This window comes from Panthera tigris, chromosome F3, assembly GCF_018350195.1.
Source record: "Panthera tigris isolate Pti1 chromosome F3, P.tigris_Pti1_mat1.1, whole genome shotgun sequence".
Classification (NCBI taxonomy): Eukaryota; Metazoa; Chordata; class Mammalia; order Carnivora; family Felidae; genus Panthera; species Panthera tigris.
In genome coordinates this window covers 15,777,905-15,789,630 of record NC_056678.1, presented here as the reverse complement: position 1 = coordinate 15,789,630, position 11,726 = coordinate 15,777,905, and positions in this window count along the sequence as shown.

Genomic DNA, 11,726 nt, shown 5'->3' with positions numbered 1-11,726 from the left:
GAGTGGGGTGCTGACCTTTAAAGTTGCAGGCTCATTTCTTTGGCCCACAGGGGAATATACACCAATTTTTGAATCTGAATGTTTTTAGGCAGAAACTCTCCAGCTCGACATAATCACCACTCCTTCCTGTCTCACACTTGCTTCTTCACACATCTGCGTTCTCTGCCTTATGTAGTAAGGCAAGAGTGTGGGAACTGTGGCTTCCATACAGTGGGTCTCCTGAGGGACCTATAACTTCACAGAGTGGGGACCTCGTACGCACATCAGCATGTACAGTGGCAAATGTTCAAAAAGTATGTGTTCACTGGGGTATAAAGTGAGAGGTTTTATTTTTGGCTCCTTCCAACTTGTAGGTCAAGGAGGGGCATCTTACCCGTCTCATACTTTCACTTTTTCACCTGTAGGAGAATTGAATGAGGTAGTATGTGGAACTGAGAAGGAACTGGAAGGTAGAGTCCCTGTGAAGATTCTTTTAAGACCCCTGATCGGTACTCACCAGACAATGAAGAACTTCCTTGTAGGCCAACTTTCCAGAGGACAGAGCTGCCCCCTTAGATGGGGAGCAAAGCTTTATCAGTCTCAATATTGTAACGCCCCTCTTCATGAAAGATGAAGTCATGAAGAATGATGTGGCCAGTTTTATCCTTTTTGGTTGTTGTTGTTTTGCAGAGGGGATTTGCTGACTGCTTCATGGTGTCATAGCTACAAGCCCATCCCAATGGTACTTTAAAACCGTTTAAAAATTTTTTTCTAGTTGGTAGAAATACTTTTTTTTTTTTTTTTTTTTTTTTTTGTATATTGGTCTAAATTCATTAGGAATTCTAAATGGACATCTAGTTTCTTTTGGATTTTTCCAAACATAATTTTTGGCTAATGGCTGTTTTAAAAATGCCTTTTATTTCTTTTTATTGGTTTATTTCATTGGCTAGTATCTCTAATATGATGTTGAGTTGAAATGGTGAATGGGTATCTTAGCCTCATTTCCAGTCTTAGGGGCAAAGCTTTCAATATTTCCCTCTAAGTTATATTTGCTACAGGATTTTTGTTAAGTATTCTTAATTACATTAAGGACGTTCTTTCTAGTTTTAAAACATTTTTTAAAAAATCATGAATGAGTGTTGAATTTTATCACATGCTTTTTATGGATTCATTGATATTATCATGCTAGTTTTGAATATTAAACGTTGTGTTCCTAGAATAAATTCAACTTGTTGATAATGCATTATTTTTTATATGTCTCAATTCATTTTGGTCACATATTGTTTAGAGTTTTTGAATTGATATTCATGAAAAGATTGTAATTACTCCCTCTCCCCCTTGTGATATCCTTACCTCGTTTTTGGTAATAAGATTATGCTGACTTTATAAAATCAGTTGAGAAGTGTTTTTATTTTTTCCAATTCTCTGTAAGGGTTTGAGTATATTAGTATTATTTCTTCCTTAAATATTTGGAAGAATTTATTCGCGTAGGTGTGTAGACCTGAAGATTTCTTTGTGGAGATGTTTTAAATTATAGATTCAATTTATTTAAATATATACAGTAAAACCTTGGTTAATTCATTCTGGAAATATGCTTGTAATCCAAAGCACTTGCATATCAAAGAAAATTTCCCCATAAGAAATAATGGAGGCACACTTGGGTAGTTCAGTTGGTTAAGCATCCAACTTCAGCTCAGGTCATGGTCTCATGGCTCATGAGTTTGAATCCTGCACTGGGCTCTGGGCTGACAGCTCAGAGCCTGGAGCCTGCTTCAGATTCTGTGTTCCCTCTCTCTCTGCCCCTTCCCTGCTTGTACTCTCTCTCCCACACAAATAAATAAATATTTAAAAAAATAATGGAAACTCAGATGATTCATTCCACAACCCAAAAATATTCATGTAAAAATGATTACAATACTGTAATATAATACAAAATAATAAAGAAAATACAAAATATAAAGAAAAATAAATAACCTGCACTTACCTTTGAAAACCTTCCTGGCTGGTGTGAGGGAGACAAGAGAGAGGAGAGTTATGTGTAAGATGACTTTCACTATCACTAACGTATGTTGACTACAATAAAGTATTAATAAACTCTTGTCATATACTGTATTTAATGTAACTGGCAATAAGGCAGCAGAGGAAAGGGTCTATGTCTGCAGGCAGCCTGACCTAGAATGAAGCAAAGTATCCCTAAGATTACTCTTGTATGGAAAAGCAAAGGACTGTCCATAGGTTCTTTGAAGTGACAAAAAATACACCAATGCCAGCTGTGGGCACCTTTCAATGTTCTGAAAAATCACTGATTTCTGCCAAACACCGCAGCCTGGGAACAAGCATCCGAGCATGGGAAATGATCACCCATAATCCTGCAATGAGAGAGAGAGGGGGAGAGAACCATTGGCTCAGTTGTGGTCATCTGACAGTTGATGTCACATACTACTCGTATTGCAAGATATTGCTTGTTTATAAAGTTAAAATGTATTAGAAATGTTTGCTCATCTTGTGGAACACTTGTACAACAAGTTACTTGCAATCCAAGGTTTTACTGTATTACTATTCAGATTTTCTATTTTATTTTGTTTCAGTTTTGATATTTTGCATTTTTCTAAGACTTGTCTTGTTTCTTTTTCTTTTTCTCTTTCTTTCTTTCTTTCTTTCGAGAGAGGGAGCAGGGGAGGGGCAGAGGAAGAGAGAATCTTAAGTAGGCTTTTGCCCAGCACAGAGCCCGATGCAGGACTTGATCTCACCACTGTGAGATCATGACCTGAGCTGAAATCAAGAGTTGAACACTTAACTGACTGAGCCACCCAGGCACCCCTGTCCTTTCTTTTTTAAAACAAAATTTTGGAGTATGTAGTTGACAAACAATGTTACATTAGTTTCAGGTGTATAAATAATGATTCTACAAGTGTATACCTTATGCTATGCTCACCACAAGTGTAGCTATAATCTCTTATCATACAATGCTATTACAATATCATTGACTATATTCCTTATGCTGTATCTTTTATCCTGTGATTTCTTTATTTCATAACTGGAAGCCTGTTTCTCTTACTCCCCTTCACTCATTTTGCCCATCCCCCCACCCGCTCCTCTCTGGCAACCAGCAGTGTGTTCTCTGTATTTATAGGACACTTGACATTTTCATCCAAATTTTCAAATTCATTTCCATAACATTGTTCCTAACATCTCCTTATGATAATGTTTGTAGGATTTGTAGTGCTGTCTATTCTTCATGCTTGACACTAGTAATTTGTGCCTTGTTTCTTTATTGTTCTTGATAGGGCTATATAAATTTTATTAAAATTGTCAAAGAACTAGCTTTTGGCTTTGTTGATTTTTCTCTATTGTGCATTTATCTTTCTCTATTGTATGTTTATATTTGTTGATCTTTGTTTTTATCTTCATTATTTCATTCTTTAACTTGATACGGGTTTGGTATGCCTTTGTTTTCCTAGCTTTTAAAAATAGGTACTTAGATTACTGATCTTTTGTCGTTCTTCTTTTCTATGTATTTGAAGCTATGTTTCAATCTAAGGACTCCTTTAGCTGCACCTCCCAAATTTAAGAATCATTGCCTAAGACTCGGTCTCAAGTTTATGCTAGTGATGAGTGGTTTTTAACTGGGGTGATTTTACTGCCCCCACCCCCTGCCCTCAGGAACGTTTGGCAATGTCTGGAGACAGTTTGGTTGTCACATCTAGGAGAGGGGAGCTACCAGCATCTAGTGAGTAGAGGTGAGGGCTGTTGCTCAAAATTCTTCAATATACAGGACAGCTCCTCATAACAAAGAATTATGTGGCTCAGAATGTCAATAGTGCTGAGGCTGAGAAACCTTGTGGGTTTAGATCTACTTATTACCCATAAATGTACTTGCCCCCCTGACCCCCAACCCCATAATGCCCTCCACATGGCTTGTTTCTTTACTACTTTAGGATTCCCAAGATGCTACCCCTAATCACACTATACATGTAGTTCTGCATCATGCTATATAATCTCTACTGTTGTATTTTCCCTCATAGCACATTATGCATGTTATCATATGATGTATTATAAATACCATGTATGGCCATACATATGGAATGTTTATTTCTTCTTGCTTGCCTCCCCCATTAGAATAGAAAACTCCTGTCTATTTTGCTCACTGTCCTTTTCCCAATATCTAGAATAATGCTCAATGGTTGAATGAGTTAATATTTGTTGCATGGCTGATGCATTGTTGCATCTGAATGAGCGTTATTTCCAGTTTGAGGTAAATAAGGCAGATGTTGTGTTAGGGGAAATATAAATGTAAACAAGAAAATATTGAATTATCCCTGGTGCAAGAAGGGAGACTCCTCCTCCCCCTTTCCTTAGAGTATTTACTTAAAGAAAACTGTAATTTTGAGTTCTTTCTTTGCCCGTTTGAGATGTCTATAAACCTTTGTAAAAGGTAAATAAGCCTCTAGACAGTTTTTTAAAAATGTTTATTTATTTTGAGAGACAGCGTGCAAGCGGGGAAGGGGCAGAGAGACAGAGACAGAGACAGAGACAGAGAATCCCAAGCAGGCTCCATGCTGCCAGCACAGAGCCTGACGCAGGGCTTGAACTCATGAGCTGTGAAATCATGACCTGGGCTGAAACCAAGAATCAGATGCTTAACCAATTGAGCCACCCAGTTGCCTCTAGCCAGTTTTGTAAGTAGGGATCTTTTTCAAGAACTTGGGAGCCATCCTTTTGAAATGTAATTGAGGAAGATAGCACCTCTATTTCCCAGTCTCTGGGAATAGGGAGGAGCCCAACTTTGGTAGTGTGTGACCCCAAGTTGCTATTTTCCTTCTTGTCTCAAGTAAATAAGCAATGTATATTTCCTTTGGATAAAGGCACATTAGTAAACACGGTGATTTTATCAGGTAAATTTGGGAGGAACTATACGCAGCAAATGGTGTCGTCAAATGCTCTTCCTTGAGGACTAGTTATTGTTTGTCTTGAGAACAATGAAACGGGTTGTATCTGCTTGACTACAGAAAGGGATGAGATTTCTTTTCCGCCTTGCGATCTCTTCAGTGGATTATCTGTGATGTGGATCACCTTCTGGTTTAATGTTTACTCAGTAAGAGGGCTGTTTTCTTTCTCTGGTACTTTTGTGGTGAGTTTTTCTGAGTTGGCAGGACACCCATGGTCTCTGGCTATGTCGGGGAGGTGGGTTTGTAATTTAAAAGATGCTCCTCTGCATTTGTTCTTATTGAAACCAGCACCCTGTCCTCACCTTTCTGTCTCCCTTGGTACTTGTCTCAGGCACATCAGTGCTTCTGAATCTGAGGGAGACCATGTTCCATCAATTCCCTTCTCCCACACCATCTAGGAGCTTCTGTAATTGTCTGGAGAGTGTATGCAAACTCAATTTCAAGGTAGGGAATGAACAGTTTAATACACAAATGGACTCTTCTTTCACTCCTTCTAGTAGATGTGTTTTAGATGGCTCCTTAGTGGGAGCGGGGCAGAAACCAGAGGGATTTTTCTTTTCTTTAAAAAAAATGGTTTTTAATGTTTTTTATTTTCGAGAGAGAGATACACACAGAGCACAAGCAGGGGAGGGGCAGAGAGAGAGGGAAACAGAGAATCTGAAGCAGGCTCCAGGCTCCAAGTGTCATCACAGAACTGATGTGGGGCTCCAACCCATGAGCTGTGAGATCATGACCTGAGCTGAAATTGGATGCTTAACTGACTGAGCCACCCAGGTGCCCCTGATTTTTTATTTTCTTAGGGGAGGTGGTCATCATGGTTGGTACTGTGGTCCAGCGATCCACAGTGGAGTGTGCGGGTATTTTTTTCTACAATCTGCTCCTTTCTGAGGACTCGTGTCTTTTCTGTGGATAGGACACATAATCTGATTTAAGATGTTTAAACAACTCCCTTCCTGAATGGTTTGAGTAAGTGTCCTACAGCTGCACAGAGTTGAGGTGGAGGTGAGAGGGTCAGAGGGAGGTGAAACGTTGTGCCTTTGAGCTAGATTACTCATGGTGGGGGGTAGAGTTAGGTGGGGGCTCATGAGGGGTGGATATGGCTTCATCTTATGTCCTCAAGAAGGTGAACCACCACAAGGCTTCCTCATTCCTTCACTCTCTTTTTCTTCCAGTCCTACCCATTTTCTCCCATCAGTCCTCCCTTAGGTTGTTCTTCCCTTAGGTCCTCCTCACCTGAAGTCCCTGGCCCTTGCCCTCAGGATCACTCTTGCTCTTCCTTCAACATAATGAAACAACATGTTCAGACCCTTCCTAGGCTTCACAACTCAGGCATCTCAGGCACCAGTCAGTTAACACTGGGGTCTTCTTCTGCTGGCTGCTTGATGATTTCCCTGGGGCGAGGGTCACTGGTGATGGTAGCTGCTTTAACTTTGGTTCTCTCTCTCTGTTGGCAACGCTAAAACCAGTTTTTCTCCCAGAGAACTTGATGACAAACACACTTCTCTATTGGAGTAATTTTTTCCAGAAAAATTTTGGTCTATTCTGTGTGAAGTATGTGTGTTCTTCACGAGACCCTACTTCTCATGAAAACAAAACAAAACTGATCCCGGTGTTGTTATGTTACAGGCACATTTTTTTTTCTTCTCACCTAATTTTCATTACAAAGTGTTCCTGGATTAACTGAGATTGCTTCTGCCTAGCTTTTTGGATCAAAGAGCTCTATATTCAAATAGTGCCTCTTTTGGGGCGCCTGGGTGGGCTCGGGTTGGTTGAGTGTCCTGCTCTTGGTTTCAGCTCAGGTCATGATCTCACAGTTTGTGAGTTTGAGCCCTGCATTGGACTCTGTGCAGACGGTGAGGAGCCTGCTTAGAATTCTCTCTCCCTCTCTCTCTCCTCTTCCCCTACTCTCTCTCTGTCTCTCAAAATAAATAAAAACAAAAAAAATAGCGTCTTTCTCTCTCTGACCCCAAATTTCTCCTATGACAGATGTGGTTGAAATTTCAGCTACCATATAAATATTCAGTATTGGAAAATATACTTGCAGTGTGAGAGACAGAAATGTTCCAATGAGAGAGATTACCCCAACTTTTTGAACAGATATCTTTTTTCTATATATAGCTTTGCCAATGATTTGATGAAAACACCCTGTGATTGTGATAAGTCCTGTCTGAGTAAATGTTGAAAATATGTACAGAACTTTCAAAACTATTTTTATTTTGTGTAAGTGGAATATAAAGTAATTCAATATCCATTGTCTTCCTTCCTGTCTTCTCATAATACATTTGGTCTCCAGATGTTGAAGTGAGATATTTTTTTAATGGAAAATAAAGGAGTCAGTGTGGGTTAACATAGGGAAGATATTAATGCATGCCTGAAACTGAGGCTAATGCGAATTTAAATTCCTGGGACCCCTGATGCAACCCTGGCTTATGTTGAACTTGGGACTGAGAGAGAAGGAAGCCCAGTGATGTTAAAGCACCAAGTATTCCAAGGGAGAACTGTAGATGTTTTCCCACATTTTATCCTATTACATTTTCTTGACAACCTTGCCAGGTAGGTTTTCTCTTCTCTTCTCTTCTCTCTCTCTCTCTCTCTCTCTCTCTCTTGCAAATGAAGAGAGTCAAGCTTAGAGAGTTTAGGTAGTTTTCTCAGGCTTCCAGATATTTAGGTGCAAAACCCAAGAACACTTGACTTAGAAGCCCTTGAACTGTCCCACACCTGAAAGTCCTGCATGCCCAGTTCTATAGTCGTACCCTACAATGTTGCTTCAGGACAAAGGTACTAGGGACTTGCTTCTTTACGGTTTCATACCGACATGCCTTTGAGGCCAGAGATCATGACATATCTAGCTTTTTCTTACCAGCTCTGAGCATAAGGAAAGACATTTAGGAAAAGCTCAATATAAGGCTATTAAAATAATGAAAGAAGGGGCGCCTGGGTGGCTCAGTCGGTTAGGGGTCTCACTCTTGATTTTGGCTCAGGTCACGATCTCACAGTCATGAGATTGAACCCCACATCAGGCTCCACGCCCGGCATGGACCCTGCTTAAGATTCTCTCTTCTCTCTGTCTCTGCCTCTTCCCGACATGCATGCGTATGCATTTGTGCTCTCTCTCTCTCTCAAAAATAAATAAATAAATAAATAAATAAATAAATAAACAAACAAATAAACAAATAAATAAAATGGATGAATGAATTAGACATGGCCATCCTAAAAAACCTTTCCAAAAGAGCTCTTCTTTTACGAATTCCCATTTCTTGGGGCTAAGCCTGGCTGGCTCAGTTGGAGGAATGTACAACTCTTGATGTGGGGGCTGTAAGTTAGAGCCCCACACGTGATAAAGAGATTACTTAAATAAATAAAACTTTAAAAAGTTCTATTTTTCTTAAGCCTTGCAGTTTTTAGAACCTATGAGATCACTTGAGGAACTCTTTTTCCATGCCCACTTTAACATTCATAAAATTATCAGATATTTCATTTTGCATTTACAATGTCTCTAACACCTGTTTCCTCCTCTTTATTCCCATTGCCATCACCTCTATTCCAGCTAGCCTCAGGAAGTAGAGAACTATCTTCTCTACTTCCATTCACTCTCTCTGTTTTACTCTGTTTCATCCATCCATCCATCCATCATCCATTTTTTCGTTTCTTCAACAAATGTTTTGTGAGTTCTTACTAAAGATACAATAAACAGACTATCCCAAAACAGTGTGATAAATGTTCAAGAAAGGATTGTTTAGGGTGCTATGAGAATACAGAAAAGGGTCACTCTTACCCAGTTCAGGGAGGACAATTCAGAGAATTCTTCTTGGAGGAGATGTCAATGTGAGCTGAGCCTTGAAGAATCAGTTGAGTTAGAAAGAAGAAGAGAATGGGGAAGTGCAAAATAATAACCATAGGGTCCCTCCCCTGTTGCCTCATCATTTATTTGCCCTTGTTTCGATTTTTCTCCATAGAAGTTTGTAATATCTGGCATAACATGTAGTTTACCTGCCATATCTCTTCTCAGAGTTATCCAATGACTTTCCTTCTCGCCCTCAATAAAAGCCAAAATAATCACAGTGGTTGCCCAAACTACTGTGGTGTGGCTTCTGTTAGTCCTCTGACCTCTTCTCTCCCTACTGTTCTCTTCAGTCACACTGGGATCCTTGTTGTTTCTTGAATGCATCAGGCTGCTGCCTGTCTTGGAGCCTTTGCACTCATTCTTCCCTCTGTGTGCAACGGTCATCTCACAGATGTTTGCATGGCTAACTCCCTCACTTCCTGCAAGACTTACTCATGTTATTGCACAGGGCTTCCCCGATTATCTTATTTGTAGTTATATCCATTCACCTCCTCACTGGAACTCTCCCCCCCCCCCCTTTTTTTTGGCCTAGAAAATAGCACCTTTGATCATACATTTACTTATTTCATTTACTCCCCAAAGAACACAATCTTCATGAAAACAGTGGTCTTTGAGTCTTTTATTTTTTAAAAATGTTTATTTATTTTGAGAGGGGGGAGGGGCAGAGAGAGAGGGAGAGAAGAGAATCCCAAGCAGGCTCAGAGCCTGATGTGGGAGCCAAAATCAAGAGTTGGACACTTAAACCACTGAGCCACCTAGGGGCCCCTTGAGTCTTTTACAATCAATTCTGTCTGGGGCACCTGGGTGGCTCAGTCGGTTGAGCGTCCAACTTCGGCTCAGGTCATGATCTCGTGGTTTGTGAGTTCGAGCCCCGCGTCGGGCTCTGTGCTGACAGCTCAGAGCTTGGAGCCTGCTTCAGATTCTGTGTCTCCTCCTCTCTCTGCCCCTCCCCTGCTCATGCTCTGTCTCTCTCTGTGTTTCAATAATAAATAAACATTAAAAAAATTTTTTAATCAATTCTGTCTTCACTACCCTCATGAGTGCTGGTAGTGAAGACACAATTGATTTTAAGTGAAAAGTCTTAATAAATAAATATGGGTTAAATGAATAAACGGAAGGCTGGAAAACAGGAAATATAAAAGCAAGTCTGGAAGAAATTGTAAGAAAAGGCCAAAACTCTAATTTGGCCTGATTCATTTGGAGACCCCTGATTGAATTGCTAGAGTCAAGGATTCAGTAGTGTGGTATCTCCCTCCTTAGACTCTTGAGGAGCACTGATTTTGCTAAAGGGAAAGGAACATTTCATTTTGGTTGGTGGTAATGACTAAATTTCCCCCTCTCTCTTAGATAATGTTGTTTTAAGCTTTCATCACCACCCAGAGTCACTCATCTTTGACCAAAATATGGGATTCTTCCATACAGCTACAGATTTCCTGGTTACTGTTTATTGCCCTAGTATAGACATTAGGAGGTGGACATTAGGAATGTTGGAGTTTTTGACTAATGGCCTCCGTTTCCTTGGTGTGTAGGAGGCTAGACCATCTGGTGAGAGAAGGTGGAGACAGAGTGGAGATAACATTTGGAACTGCCACCCATTGGATTGGGAAATCTGGCTGATGACAGAAAAGAGATATCTTGAGCAGAATGAAGTGTTGGGAAATATCTTTGATGTGTATTTTTTTTTGCATCATTAGTGCTGTGGTTTCCTTAAAAAGGAAGAAGGAACACAAATTCTCATTGTTAGGAAACTAACAAGTGAGAAGTAATAATGTGTTGTTATTTGCCTGTGGGGATCTTATTGTCCTCAAATGATAGGAACCACTGCAGGGAGTAAAGCCCCACAAGGCAGACTAATCATTTTATCAAAGGATCAGATGTCCAGCAGATATATAAGGAAGAGGATAAGAACCCTGGGTCTTCTGGAAGGCAGGCCATTTCCTAATCCTGGTGAGATTAACACTGAGGTTGAGATTTTTTTTTTTAAGTTTATTTATTTTGAGAGAGAGAGAGAGAGAGAGAGAGAGAGAGAACATGAGCAGGGGAGGGGCAGAGAGAGAGGGAGAGAGAGAGAATCCCAAGCAGGATCTGCACTGTCAGTGCAGAACCCAATGTGGAGCTTGAACTAACTGTGAGATCATGACCTGAGCCGAAATCAAGAGTCAGATGCCTAACAGACTGAGCCACCCAGGTGCCCCAACATTGAGGTTGAGATTAGCCAAAGGTTCCTTGTGGGAGCCCTGCCAATGACCAGGCAAGCCCTCCTGAGGGAACATCCATGCTTGTAGATCCCTTCCCTCTGGTGGTAGAAGAGGCTGCTGGAGACCAAATGCCCTGGTTCCCGCCTTCATCACACTCCCCTAAACTTCAACAGTGAGATTTTTTTTCAGACCACAAACTTGAATTTAGCAGAATGTCCACTAGTGTGCTATAATCAGACTTTAGATAAGCAGAATAGGAATATAAGAAATCAGGTCAGGGGAGGAGCAGGAATTTTAGGGGTAATCCTAGAGCTACGGAGACTTCCAGGAGGGGTGAGAGAACATCGATAGGATCCAGGACCTGAGGAATTTGGGGGCAGGGAATTGTGAGGGCACTTCTACGATGGAATATGGAGAAATTTTATGTCATAGGGACAAATTGGAGCCCACACCAACAGAGAAGGAAGGAAAATAACATTAATGGGGCACTTACTATGTACCTGGGATTTGTCTAACGCTTATGACATACCACTAATGCATATCATTTATATCTCATGACAGTTCTGTGAGAGTATTGTAATCTCAGTATTGTAATCTGTCAGCACAGAGCCCAATGCGGGGCTCGAACTCACCACAAGATCATGACCTGAGCCAAAATCAGGCGCTTCACTGACTGTGAATCAGGTGCACCCCTGTCACATGTAATTTTAAAGGAGCAAAAGTGTCTGGGATTCTTCACTTGTTATTTGTGCCCTT